The sequence below is a fragment of the Schistocerca serialis genome, unplaced genomic scaffold, assembly GCF_023864345.2.
Source record: "Schistocerca serialis cubense isolate TAMUIC-IGC-003099 unplaced genomic scaffold, iqSchSeri2.2 HiC_scaffold_1351, whole genome shotgun sequence".
NCBI classification, from domain to species: Eukaryota; Metazoa; Arthropoda; class Insecta; order Orthoptera; family Acrididae; genus Schistocerca; species Schistocerca serialis.
In genome coordinates, this window is record NW_026047571.1 from 483,814 (window position 1) to 497,538 (window position 13,725).

Below are 13,725 nucleotides of genomic sequence, written 5' to 3' on the forward strand. Positions count from 1 at the left end.
ACGATAAATGTAAACGTTTCTGAGAGTAATGCGTCCAATGTGAAGATTTTCAGTTACGTCGATACGAAAACAATGTAGAAAACGTTATGTTTTCTGCGGTTTTTACTACGAATTACCACTTCTCGCTTTTTCTCGTGTAATGTGGCTGCCAGAGTTCGGTTCATGCAAAATCTTAAGGTCCTAGGTCAACTACAAGGCAGCAAAAGCAGCCATAAACTGAATTTCCACAAACTAAAACTTGAATTTCTGTGCCTCTTTCTTGGTGACTGCAACAACTTAGAAGCTTCTACTTCGTACAGAGTGGTGCGACCGCAAACGTCATCACGCGGCATTGGTTGCCAGACGATAAATGTAAACGTTTCCGAGAGTAATGCGTCCAATGTGAAGATTTTCAGTTACGTCGATACGAAAACAATGTAGAAAACGTTATGGTTCCTGGGGTTTTTACTACGAATTACCACTTCTCGCTTTTTCTTGTGTAATGTGGCTGCCAGAGTTCGGTTCATGCAAAATCTTAAGGTCCTAGGTCAACTACAAGGCAGCAAAAGCAGCCAAAAAGTGAATTTTCAAAAACTAAAACTTGAATTTCTGTGCCTCTTTCTTGGTGACGGCAACAACTTAGAAGCTTCTACTTCGTACAGAGTTGTGCGACCGCAAACGTCATCACGCGGCATTAGTTGCCAGACGATAAATATAAACGTTTCTGAGAGTAATGCGTCCAATGTGAAGATTTTCAGTTACGTCGATACGAAAACAATGTAGAAAACGCTATGTTTTCTGCGGTTTTTATTACGAATTACCACTTCTCGCTTTTTCTCGTGTAATGTGGCTGCCAGAGTTCGGTTCATGCAAAATCTTAAGGTCCTAGGTCAACTACAAGGCAGCAAAGGCATCCAAAAACTGAATTTTCAAAAACTAAAACTTGAATTTCTGTACCTCTTTCTTGGTGACTGCAACAACTTAGAAGCTTCTACTTCGTACAGAGTGGTGCGACCGCAAACGTCATCACGCGGCATTAGTTGCCAGACGATAAATGTAAACGTTTCTGAGAGTAATGCGTCCAATGTGAAGATTTTCAGTTACGTCGATACGAAAACAATGTAGAAAACGTTATGTTTTCTGCGGTTTTTACGACGAATTACCACTTCTCGCTTTTTCTCGTGTAATGTGGCTGCCAGAGTTCGGTTCATGCAAAATCTTAAGGTCCTAGGTCAACTACAAGGCAGCAAAAGCAGCCAAAAACTGAATTTTCAAAAACAAAAACTTGAATTTCTGTGCCTCTTTCTTGGTGACTGCAACAACTTAGAAGCTTCTACTTCGTACAGAGTGGTGCAACCGCAAACGTCATCACGCGGCATTAGTTGCCAGACGATAAATGTAAACGTTTCTGAGAGTAATGCGTCCAATGTGAAGATTTTCAATTACGTCGATACGAAAACAATGTAGAAAACGTTATGTTTTCTGCGGTTTTTACTACGAATTACCACTTCTCGCTTTTTCTCGTGTAATGTGGCTGCCAGAGTTCGGTTCATGCAAAATCTTAAGGTCCTAGGTCAACTACAAGGCAGCAAAAGCAGCCATAAACTGAATTTCCACAAACTAAAACTTGAATTTCTGTGCCTCTTTCTTGGTGACTGCAACAACTTAGAAGCTTCTACTTCGTACAGAGTGGTGCGACCGCAAACGTCATCACGCGGCATTGGTTGCCAGACGATAAATGTAAACGTTTCTGAGAGTAATGCGTCCAATGTGAAGATTTTCAGTTACGTCGATACGAAAACAATGTAGAAAACGTTATGGTTCCTGGGGTTTTTACTACGAATTACCACTTCTCGCTTTTTCTTGTGTAATGTGGCTGCCAGAGTTCGGTTCATGCAAAATCTTAAGGTCCTAGGTCAACTACGAGGCAGCAAAAGCAGCCAAAAAGTGAATTTTCAAAAACTAAAACTTGAATTTCTGTGCCTCTTTCTTGGTGACGGCAACAACTTAGAAGCTTCTACTTCGTACAGAGTTGTGCGACCGCAAACGTCATTACGCGGCATTAGTTGCCAGACGATAAATATAAACGTTTCTGAGAGTAATGCGTCCAATGTGAAGATTTTCAGTTACGTCGATACGAAAACAATGTAGAAAACGCTATGTTTTCTGCGGTTTTTATTACGAATTACCACTTCTCGCTTTTTCTCGTGTAATGTGGCTGCCAGAGTTCGGTTCATGCAAAATCTTAAGGTCCTAGGTCAACTACAAGGCAGCAAAAGCATCCAAAAACTGAATTTTCAAAAACTAAAAGTTGAATTTCTGTGCCTCTTTCTTGGTGACTGCAACAACTTAGAAGCTTCTACTTCGTACAGAGTGGTGCGACCGCAAACGTCATCACGCGGCATTAGTTGCCAGACGATAAATGTAAACGTTTCTGAGAGTAATGCGTCCAATGTGAAGATTTTCAGTTACGTCGATACGAAAACAATGTAGAAAACGTTATGTTTTCTGCGGTTTTTACTACGAATTACCACTTCTCGCTTTTTCTCGTGTAATGTGGCTGCCAGAGTTCGGTTCATGCAAAATCTTAAGGTCCTAGGTCAACTACAAGGCAGCAAAAGCAGCCAAAAACTGAATATTCAAAAACTAAAACTTGAATTTCTGTGCCTCTTTCTTGGTGACTGCAACAACTTAGAAGCTTCTACTTCGTACAGAGTGGTGCGACCGCAAACGTCATCACGCGGCATTAGTTGCCAGACGATAAATGTAAACGTTTCTGAGAGTAATGCGTCCAATGTGAAGATTTTCAGTTACGTCGATACGAAAACAATGTAGAAAACGTTATGTTTTCTGCGGTTTTTACTACGAATTACCACTTCTCGCTTTTTCTCGTGTAATGTGGCTGCCAGAGTTCGGTTCGTGCAAAATCTTAAGGTCCTAGGTAAACTACAAGGCAGCAAAAGCAGCCAAAAACTGAATTTTCAAAAACTAAAACTTGAATTTCTGTGCCTCTCTCTTGCCGACTGCAACAACTTAGAAGCTTCTACTTCGTACAGAGTGGTGCGACCGCAAACGTCATCACGCGGCATTAGTTGCCAGACGATAAATGTAAACGTTTCTGAGAGTAATGCGTCCAATGTAAAGATTTTCAGTTACGTCGATACGAAAACAATGTAGAAAACGTTATGTTTTCTGCCGTTTTTACTACGAATTACCACTTCTCGCTTTTTCTCGTGTAATGTGGCTGCCAGAGTTCGGTTCATGCAAAATCTTAAGGTCCTAGGTCAACTACAAGGCAGCAAAAGCAGCCAAAAACTGAATTTTCAAAAACTGAAACTTGAATTTCTGTGCCTCTTTCTTGGTGACTGCAACAACTTAGAAGCTTCTACTTCGTACAGAGTGGTGCGACCACAAACGTCATCACGCGGCATTAGTCGCCAGACGATAAATGTAAACGTTTCTGAGAGTAATGCGTCCAATGTGAAGATTTTCAGTTACGTCGATACGAAAACAATGTAGAAAACGTTATGTTTTCTGCGGTTTTACTACGAATTACCACTTCTCGCTTTTTCTCGTGTAATGTGGCTGCCAGAGTTCGGTTCAAGCAAAATCTTAAGGTCCTAGGTCAACTACAAGGCAGCAAAAGCAGCCAAAAACTGAATTTTCAAAAACTAAAACTTGAATTTCTGTGCCTCTTTCTTGGTGACTGCAACAACTTAGAAGCTTCTACTTCGTACAGAGTGGTGCGACCGCAAACGTCATCACGCGGCATTAGTTGCCAGACGATAAATGTAAACGTTTCTGAGAGTAATGCGTCCAATGTGAAGATTTTCAGTTACGTCGATACCAAATAAATGTAGAAAACGTTATGTTTTCTGCGGTTTTTACTAAGAATTACCACTTCTCGCTTTTTCTCGTGTATAGTGGCTGCCAGAGTACGGTTCATGCAAAATCTTAAGGTCCTAGGTCAACTACAAGGCAGCAAAAACAGCCAAAAACTGAATTTTCAAAAACAAAAACTTGAATTTCTGTGCCTCTTTCTTGGTGACTGCAACAACTTAGAAGCTTCTACTTCGTACAGAGTGGTGCGACCGCAAACGTCATCACGCGGCATTAGTTGCCAGACGATAAATGTAAACGTTTCCGAGAGTAATGCGTCCAATGTGAAGATTTTCAGTTACGTCGATACGAAAACAATGTAGAAAACGTTATGTTTTCTGCGGTTTTTACTACGAATTACCACTTCTCGCTTTTTCTCGTGTAATGTGGCTGCCAGAGTTCGGTTCATGCAAAATCTTAAGGTCCTAGGTCAACTACAAGGCAGCAAAAGCAGCCAAAAACTGAATTTTCAAAAACTAAAACTTGAATTTCTGAGCCTCTTTCTTGGTGACTGCAACAACTTAGAAGCTTCTACTTCGTACAGACTGGTGCGACCGCAAACGTCATCACGCGGCATTAGTTGCCAGACGATAAATGTAAACGTTTCTGAGAGTAGTGCGTCCAATGTGAAGATTTTCAGTTACGTCGATACCAAAACAATGTAGAAAACGTTATGTTTTCTGCGGTTTTTACTACGAATTACCACTTCTCGCTATTTCTCGTGTATAGTGGCTGCCAGAGTACGGTTCATACAAAATCTTAAGGTCCTAGGTCAACTACAAGGCAGCTAAAGCAGCCAAAAACTGAATTTTCAAAAACTAAAATTTGAATTTCTGTGCCTCTTTCTTGGTGACTGCAACAACTTAGAAGCTTCTACTTCGTACACAGTGGTGCGACCGCAAACGTCATCACGCAGCATTAGTTGCCAGACGATAAATGTAAACGTTTCTGTGAGTAATGCGTCCAATGTGAAGATTTTCAGTTACGTCGATACGAAAACAATGTAGAAGACGTTATGTTTTCTGCGGTTTTTACTACGAATTACCACTTCTCGCTTTTTCTCGTGTAATGTGGCTGCCAGAGTTCGGTTCATGCAAAATCTTAAGGTCCTAGGTCAACTACAAGGCAGCAAAAGCAGCCAAAAACTGAAATTTCAAAAACTAAAACTTGAGTTTCTGTGCCTCTTTCTTGGTGACTGCAACAACTTAGAAGCTTCTACATCGTACAGAGTGGTGCGACCGCAAACGTCGTCACACGGCATTAGTTGCCAGACGATAAATGTAAACGTTTCTGAGAGTAATGCGTCCAATGTGAAAATTTTCAGTTACGTCATTTCGAAAACAAATGTTGAAAACGTTATGTTTTCTGCGGTTTTTACTACGAATTACCACTTCTCGCTTTTTCTCGTGTAATGTGGCTGCCAGAGTTCGGTTCATGCAAAATCTTAAGGTCCTAGGTCAACTACAAGGCAGCAAAAGCAGCCAAAAACTGAATTTTCAAAAACAAAAACTTGAATTTCTGTGCCTCTTTCTTGGTGACTGCAACAACTTAGAAGCTTCTACTTCGTACAGAGTGGTGCAACCGCAAACGTCATCACGCGGCATTAGTTGCCAGACGATAAATGTAAACGTTTCTGAGAGTAATGCGTCCAATGTGAAGATTTTCAGTTACGTCATTTCGAAAACAAATGTTGAAAACGTTATGTTTTCTGCGGTTTTTACTACGAATTACCACTTCTCGCTTTTTCTCGTGTAATGTGGCTGCCAGAGTTCGGTTCATGCAAAATCTTAAGGTCCTAGGTCAACTACAAGGCAGCAAAAGCAGCCATAAACTGAATTTCCAAAAACTAAAACTTGAATTTCTGTGCCTCTTTCTTGGTGACTGCAACAACTTAGAAGCTTCTACTTCGTACAGAGTGGTGCGACCGCAAACGTCATCACGCGGCATTGGTTGCCAGACAATAAATGTAAACGTTTCTGAGAGTAATGCGTCCAATGTGAAGATTTTCAGTTACGTCGATACGAAAACAATGTAGAAAACGTTATGGTTCCTGCGGTTTTTACTACGAATTACCACTTCTCGCTTTTTCTTGTGTAATGTGGCTGCCAGAGTTCGGTTCATGCAAAATCTTAAGGTCCTAGGTCAACTACAAGGCAGCAAAAGCAGCCAAAAAGTGAATTTTCAAAAACTAAAACTTGAATTTCTGTGCCTCTTTCTTGGTGACTGCAACAACTTAGAAGCTTCTACTTCGTACAGAGTGGTGCGACCGCAAACGTCATCACGCGGCATTAGTTGCCAGACGATAAATGTAAACGTTTCTGAGAGTAATGCGTCCAATGTGAAGATTTTCAGTTACGTCGATACGAAAACAATGTAGAAAACGTTATGTTTTCTGCGGTTTTTACTACGAATTACCACTTTTCGCTTTTTCTCGTGTAATGTGGCTGCCAGAGTTCGGTTCATGCAAAATCTTGAGGTCCTAGGTCAACTACAAGGCAGCAAAAGCAGCCAAAAACTGAATTTTCAAAAACTAAAACTTGAATTTGTGTGCCTCTTTCTTGGTGACTGCAACAACTTAGAAGCTTCTACTTCGTACAGAGTGGTGCGACCGCAAACGTCATCACGCGGCATTAGTTGCCAGACGATAAATGTAAACGTTTCTGAGAGTAATGCGTCCAATGTGAAGATTTTCAGTTACGTCGATACCAAAACAATGTAGAAAACGTTATGTTTTCTGCGGTTTTTACTACGAATTACCACTTCTCGCTTTTTCTCGTGTAATGTGGCTGCCAGAGTTCGGTTCATGCAAAATCTTAAGGTCCTAGGTCAACTACAAGGCAGCAAAAGCAGCCAAAAACTGAATATTCAAAAACTAAAACTTGAATTTCTGTGCCTCTTTCTTGGTGACTGCAACAACTTAGAAGCTTCTACTTCGTACAGAGTGGTGCGACCGCAAACGTCATCACGCGGCATTAGTTGCCAGACGATAAATGTAAACGTTTCTGAGAGTAATGCGTCCAATGTGAAGATTTTCAGTTACGTCATTTCGAAAACAAATGTTGAGAACGTTATGTTTTCTGCGGTTTTTACTACGAATTACCACTTCTCGCTTTTTATCGTGTAATGTGGCTGCCAGAGTTCGGTTCATGCAAAATCTTAAGGTCCTAGGTCAACTACAAGGAAGCAAACGCAGCCAAAAACTGAATTTTCAAAAACTGAAACTTGAATTTCTGTGCCTCTTTCTTGGTGACTGCAACAACTTAGAAGCTTCTACTTCGTACAGAGTGGTGCGACCGCAAACGTCATCACGCGGCATTAGTTGCCAGACGATAAATGTAAACGTTTCTGAGAGTAATGCGTCCAATGTGAAGATTTTCAGTTACGTCATTTCGAAAACAAATGTTGAAAACGTTATGTTTTCTGCGGTTTTTACTACGAATTACCACTTCTCGCTTTTTCTCGTGTAATGTGGCTGCCAGAGTTCGGTTCATGCAAAATCTTAAGGTCCTAGGTCAACTACAAGGCAGCAAAAGCAGCCAAAAACTGAATTTTCAAAAACTAAAACTTGAATTTCTGTGCCTCTTTCTTGGTGACTGCAACAACTTAGAAGTTTCAACTTCGTATAGAGGGGTGCGACCGCAAATGTCATTACGCGGCATTAGTTGCCAGACGATACATGTAAACGTTTCTGAGAGAAATGCGACCAATGTGAAGATTTTCAGTTACGTCATTTCGAAACCAAATGTTGAAAACGTTATGTTTTCTGCGGTTTTTACTACGAATTACCACTTCTCGCTTTTTCTCGTGTAATGTGGCTGCCAGAGTTCGGTTCATGCAAAATCTTAAGGTCCTAGGTCAACTACAAGGCAGCTAAAGCAGCCAAAAACTGAATTTTCAAAAACTAAAATTTGAATTTCTGTGCCTCTTTCTTGGTGACTGCAACAACTTAGAAGCTTCTACTTCGTACACAGTGGTGCGACCGCAAACGTCATCACGCGGCATTAGTTGCCAGACGATAAATGTAAACGTTTCTGAGAGTAATGCGTCCAATGTGAAGATTTTCAGTTACGTCGATACGAAAACAATGTAGAAGACGTTATGTTTTCTGCGGTTTTTACTACGAATTACCACTTCTCGCTTTTTCTCGTGTAATGTGGCTGCCAGAGTTCGGTTCATGCAAAATCTTAAGGTCCTAGGTCAACTACAAGGCAGCAAAAGCAGCCAAAAACTGAAATTTCAAAAACTAAAACTTGAGTTTCTGTGCCTCTTTCTTGGTGACTGCAACAACTTAGAAGCTTCTACTTCGTACAGAGTGGTGCGACCGCAAACGTCGTCACACGGCATTAGTTGCCAGACGATAAATGTAAACGTTTCTGAGAGTAATGCGTCCAATGTGAAGATTTTCAGTTACGTCATTTCGAAAACAAATGTTGAAAACGTTATGTTTTCTGCGGTTTTTACTACGAATTACCACTTCTCGCTTTTTCTCGTGTAATGTGGCTGCCAGAGTTCGGTTCATGCAAAATCTTAAGGTCCTAGGTCAACTACAAGGAAGCAAACGCAGCCAAAAACTGAATTTTCAAAAACAAAAACTTGAATTTCAGTGCATCTTTCTTGGTAACTGCAACAACTTAGAAGCTTCTACTTCGTACAGAGTGGTGCGACCGCAAACGTCATCACGCGGCATTAGTTGCCAGACGATAAATGTAAACGTTTCTGAGATTAATGCGTCCAATGTGAAGATTTTCAGTTACGTCGATACGAAAACAATGTAGAAAACGTTATGTTTTCTGCGGTTTTTACTACGAATTACCACTTCTCGCTTTTTCTCGTGTAATGTGGCTGCCAGAGTTCGGTTCATGCAAAATCTTAAGGTCCTAGGTCAACTACAAGGCAGCAAAAGCAGCCAAAAACTGAATTTTCAAAAACTAAAACTTGAATTTCTGTGCCTCTTTCTTGGTGACTGCAACAACTTAGAAGCTTCTACTTCGTACAGAGGGGTGCGACCGCAAACGTCATCACGCGGCATTAGTTGCCAGACGATAAATGTAAACGTTTCTGAGAGTAATGCGTCCAATGTGAAGATTTTCAGTTACGTCATTTCGAAAACAAATGTTGAGAACGTTATGTTTTCTGCGGTTTTTACGACGAATTACCACTTCTCGCTTTTTATCGTGTAATGTGGCTGCCAGAGTTCGGTTCATGCAAAATCTTAAGGTCCTAGGTCAACTACAAGGAAGCAAACGCAGCCAAAAACTGAATTTTCAAAAACAAAAACTTGAATTTCTGTGCCTCTTTCTTGGTGACTGCAACAACTTAGAAGCTTCTACTTCGTACAGAGTGGTGCGACCGCAAACGTCATCACGCGGCATTAGTTGCCAGACGATAAATGTAAACGTTTCTGAGAGTAATGCGTCCAATGTGAAGATTTTCAGTTACGTCATTTCGAAAACAAATGTTGAAAACGTTATGTTTTCTGCGGTTTTTACTACGAATTACCACTTCTCGATTTTTCTCGTGTAATGTGGCTGCCAGAGTTCGGTTCATGCAAAATCTTAAGGTCCTAGGTCAACTACAAGGCAGCAAAAGCAGCCAAAAACTGAATTTTCAAAAACTAAAACTTGAATTTCTGTGCCTCTTTCTTGGTGACTGCAACAACTTAGAAGTTTCTACTTCGTATAGAGTGGTGCGACCGCAAATGTCATTACGCGGCATTAGTTGCCAGACGATAAATGTAAACGTTTCTGAGAGAAATGCGACCAATGTGAAGATTTTCAGTTACGTCATTTCGAAACCAAATGTTGAAAACGTTATGTTTTCTGCGGTTTTTACTACGAATTACCACTTCTCGCTTTTTCTCGTGTAATGTGGCAGCCAGAGTTCGGTTCACGCAAAATCTGAAGGTCCTAGGACAACTACAAGGCAGCAAAAGCATTCAAAAACTGAATTTTCAAAAACTAAAACTTGAATTTCTGTGCCTCTTTCTTGGTGACTGCAACAACTTAGAAGCTTCTACTTCGTACAGAGTGATGCGACCGCAAACGTCATCACGCGGCATTAGTTGCCAGACGATAAATGTAAACGTTTCTGAGAGTAAAGCGTCCAATGTGAAGATTTTCAATTACGTCATTTCGAAAACAAATGTTGAAAACGTTATGTTTTCTGCGGTTTTTACTACGAATTACCACTTCTCGCTTTTTCTCGTGTAATGTGGCTGCCAGAGTTCGGTTCATGCAAAATCTTAAGGTCCTAGGTCAACTACAAGGCAGCAAAAGCAGCCAAAAACTGAATTTTCAAAAACTAAAACTTGAATTTCTGAGCCTCTTTCTTGGTGACTGCAACAACTTAGAAGCTTCTACTTCGTACAGACTGGTGCGACCGTAAACGTCATCACGCGGCATTAGTTGCCAGACGATAAATGTAAACGTTTCTGAGAGTAATGCGTCCAATGTGAAGATTTTCAGTTACGTCGATACCAAAACAATGTAGAAAACGTTATGTTTTCTGCGGTTTTTACTACGAATTACCACTTCTCGCTTTTTCTCGTGTATAGTGGCTGCCAGAGTACGGTTCATGCAAAATCTTAAGGTCCTAGGTCAACTACAAGGCAGCTAAAGCAGCCAAAAACTGAATTTTCAAAAACTAAAATTTGAATTTCTGTGCCTCTTTCTTGGTGACTGCAACAACTTAGAAGCTTCTACTTCGTACACAGTGGTGCGACCGCAAACGTCATCACGCGGCATTAGTTGCCAGACGATAAATGTAAACGTTTCTGAGAGTAATGCGTCCAATGTGAAGATTTTCAGTTACGTCATTTCGAAAACAAATGTTGAAAACGTTATGTTTTCTGCGGTTTTTACTACGAATTACCACTTCTCGTTTTTTCTCGTGTAATGTGGCTGCCAGAGTTCGGTTCATGCAAAATCTTAAGGTATTAGGTCAACTACAAGGAAGCAAACGCAGCCAAAAACTGAATTTTCAAAAACAAAAACTTGAATTTCAGTGCATCTTTCTTGGTAACTGCAACAACTTAGAAGCTTCTACTTCGTACAGAGTGGTGCGACCGCAAACGTCATCACGCGGCATTAGTTGCCAGACGATAAATGTAAACGTTTCTGAGATTAATGCGTCCAATGTGAAGATTTTCAGTTACGTCGATACGAAAACAATGTAGAAAACGTTATGTTTTCTGCGGTTTTTACTACGAATTACCACTTCTCGCTTTTTCTCGTGTAATGTGGCTGCCAGAGTTCGGTTCATGCAAAATCTTAGGGTGCTAGGTCAACTACAAGGCAGCAAAAGCAGCCAAAAACTGAATTTTCAAAAACTAAAACTTGAATTTCTGTGCCTCTTTCTTGGTGACTGCAACAACTTAGAAGCTTCTACTTCGTACAGACTGGTGCGACCGCAAACGTCATCACGCGGCATTAGTTGCCAGACGATAAATGTAAACGTTTCTGAGAGTAATGCGTCCAATGTGAAGATTTTCAGTTACGTCGATACCAAAACAATGTAGAAAACGTTATGTTTTCTGCGGTTTTTACTACGAATTACCACTTCTCGCTTTTTCTCGTGTATAGTGGCTGCCAGAGTACGGTTCATGCAAAATCTTAAGGTCCTAGGTCAACTACAAGGCAGCTATAGCAGCCAAAAACTGAATTTTCAAAAACTAAAACTTGAATTTCTGTGCCTCTTTCTTGGTGACTGCAACAACTTAGAAGTTTCTACTTCGTACAGAGTGGTGCGACCGCAAACGTCATCACGCGGCATTAGTTGCCAGACGATAAATGTAAACGTTTCTGAGAGTAATGCGTCCAATGTGAAGATTTTCAGTTACGTCGATACGAAAACAATGTAGAAGACGTTATGTTTTCTGCGGTTTTTACTACGAATTACCACTTCTCGCTTTTTCTCGTGTAATGTGGCTGCCAGAGTTCGGTTCATGCAAAATCCTAAGGTCCTAGGTCAACTACAAGGCAGCAAAAGCAGCCAAAAACTGAAATTTCAAAAACTAAAACTTGAGTTTCTGTGCCTCTTTCTTGGTGACTGCAACAACTTAGAAGCTTCTACTTCGTACAGAGTTGTGCGACCGCAAACGTCATCACACGGCATTAGTTGCCAGACGATAAATGTAAACGTTTCTGAGAGTAATGCGTCCAATGTGAAGATTTTCAGTTACGTCATTTCGAAAACAAATGTTGAGAACGTTATGTTTTCTGCGGTTTTTACGACGAATTACCACTTCTCGCTTTTTCTCGTGTAATGTGGCTGCCAGAGTTCGGTTCATGCAAAATCTTAAGGTCCTAGGTCAACTACAAGGAAGCAAACGCAGCCAAAAACTGAATTTTCAAAAACAAAAACTTGAATTTCAGTGCCTCTTTCTTGGTGACTGCAACAACTTAGAAGCTTCTACTTCGTACAGAGTGGTGCGACCGCAAACGTCATCACGCGGCATTAGTTGCCAGACGATAAATGTAAACGTTTCTGAGAGTAATGCGTCCAATGTGAAGATTTTCAGTTACGTCATTTCGAAAACAAATGTTGAAAACGTTATGTTTTCTGCGGTTTTTACTACGAATTACCACTTCTCGCTTTTTCTCGTGTAATGTGGCTGCCAGAGTTCGGTTCATGCAAAATCTTAAGGTCCTAGGTCAACTACAAGGAAGCAAACGCAGCCAAAAACTGAATTTTCAAAAACAAGAACTTGAATTTCAGTGCGTCTTTCTTGGTAACTGCAACAACTTAGAAGCTTCTACTTCGTACAGAGTGGTGCGACCGCAAACGTCATCACGCGGCATAAGTTGCCAGACGATAAATGTAAACGTTTCTGAGATTAATGGGTCCAATGTGAAGATTTTCAGTTACGTCGATACGAAAACAATGTAGAAAACGTTATGTTTTCTGCGGTTTTTACTACGAATTACCACTTCTCGCTTTTTCTCGTGTAATGTGGCTGCCAGAGTTCGGTTCATGCAAAATCTTAAGGTCCTAGGTCAACTACAAGGCAGCAAAAGCAGCCAAAAACTGAATTTTCAAAAACTAAAACTTGAATTTCTGTGCCTCTTTCTTGGTGACTGCAACAACTTAGAAGCTTCTACTTCGTACAGAGTGGTGCGACCGCAAACGTCATCACGCGGCATTAGTTGCCAGACGATAAATGTAAACGTTTCTGAGAGTAATGCGTCCAATGTGAAGATTTTCAGTTACGTCGATACGAAAACAATGTAGAAAACGTTATGTTTTCTGCGGTTTTTACTACGAATTACCACTTCTCGCTTTTTCTCGTGTAATGTGGCTGCCAGAGTTCGGTTCATGCAAAATCTTAAGGTCCTAGGTCAACTACAAGGCAGCAAAAGCAGCCAAAAACTGAATTTTCAAAAACTAAAACTTGAATTTCTGTGCCTCTTTCTTGGTGACTGCAACAACTTAGAAACTTCTACTTCGTACAGACTGGTGCGACCGCAAACGTCATCACGCGGCATTAGTTGCCAGACGATAAATGTAAACGTTTCTGAGAGTAATGCGTCCAATGTGAAGATTTTCAGTTACGTCGATACCAAAACAATGTAGAAAACGTTATGTTTTCTGCTGTTTTTACTACGAATTACCACTTCTCGCTTTTTCTCGTGTATAGTGGCTGCCAGAGTACGGTTCATGCAAAATCTTAAGGTCCTAGGTCAACTACAAGGCAGCTAAAGCAGCCAAAAACTGAATTTTCAAAAACTAAAACTTGAATTTCTGTGCCTCTTTCTTGGTGACTGCAACAACTTAGAAGCTTCTACTTCGTACAGAGTGGTGCGACCGCAAACGTCATCACGCGGCATTAGTTGCCAGACGATAAATGTAAACGTTTCTGAGAGTAATGCG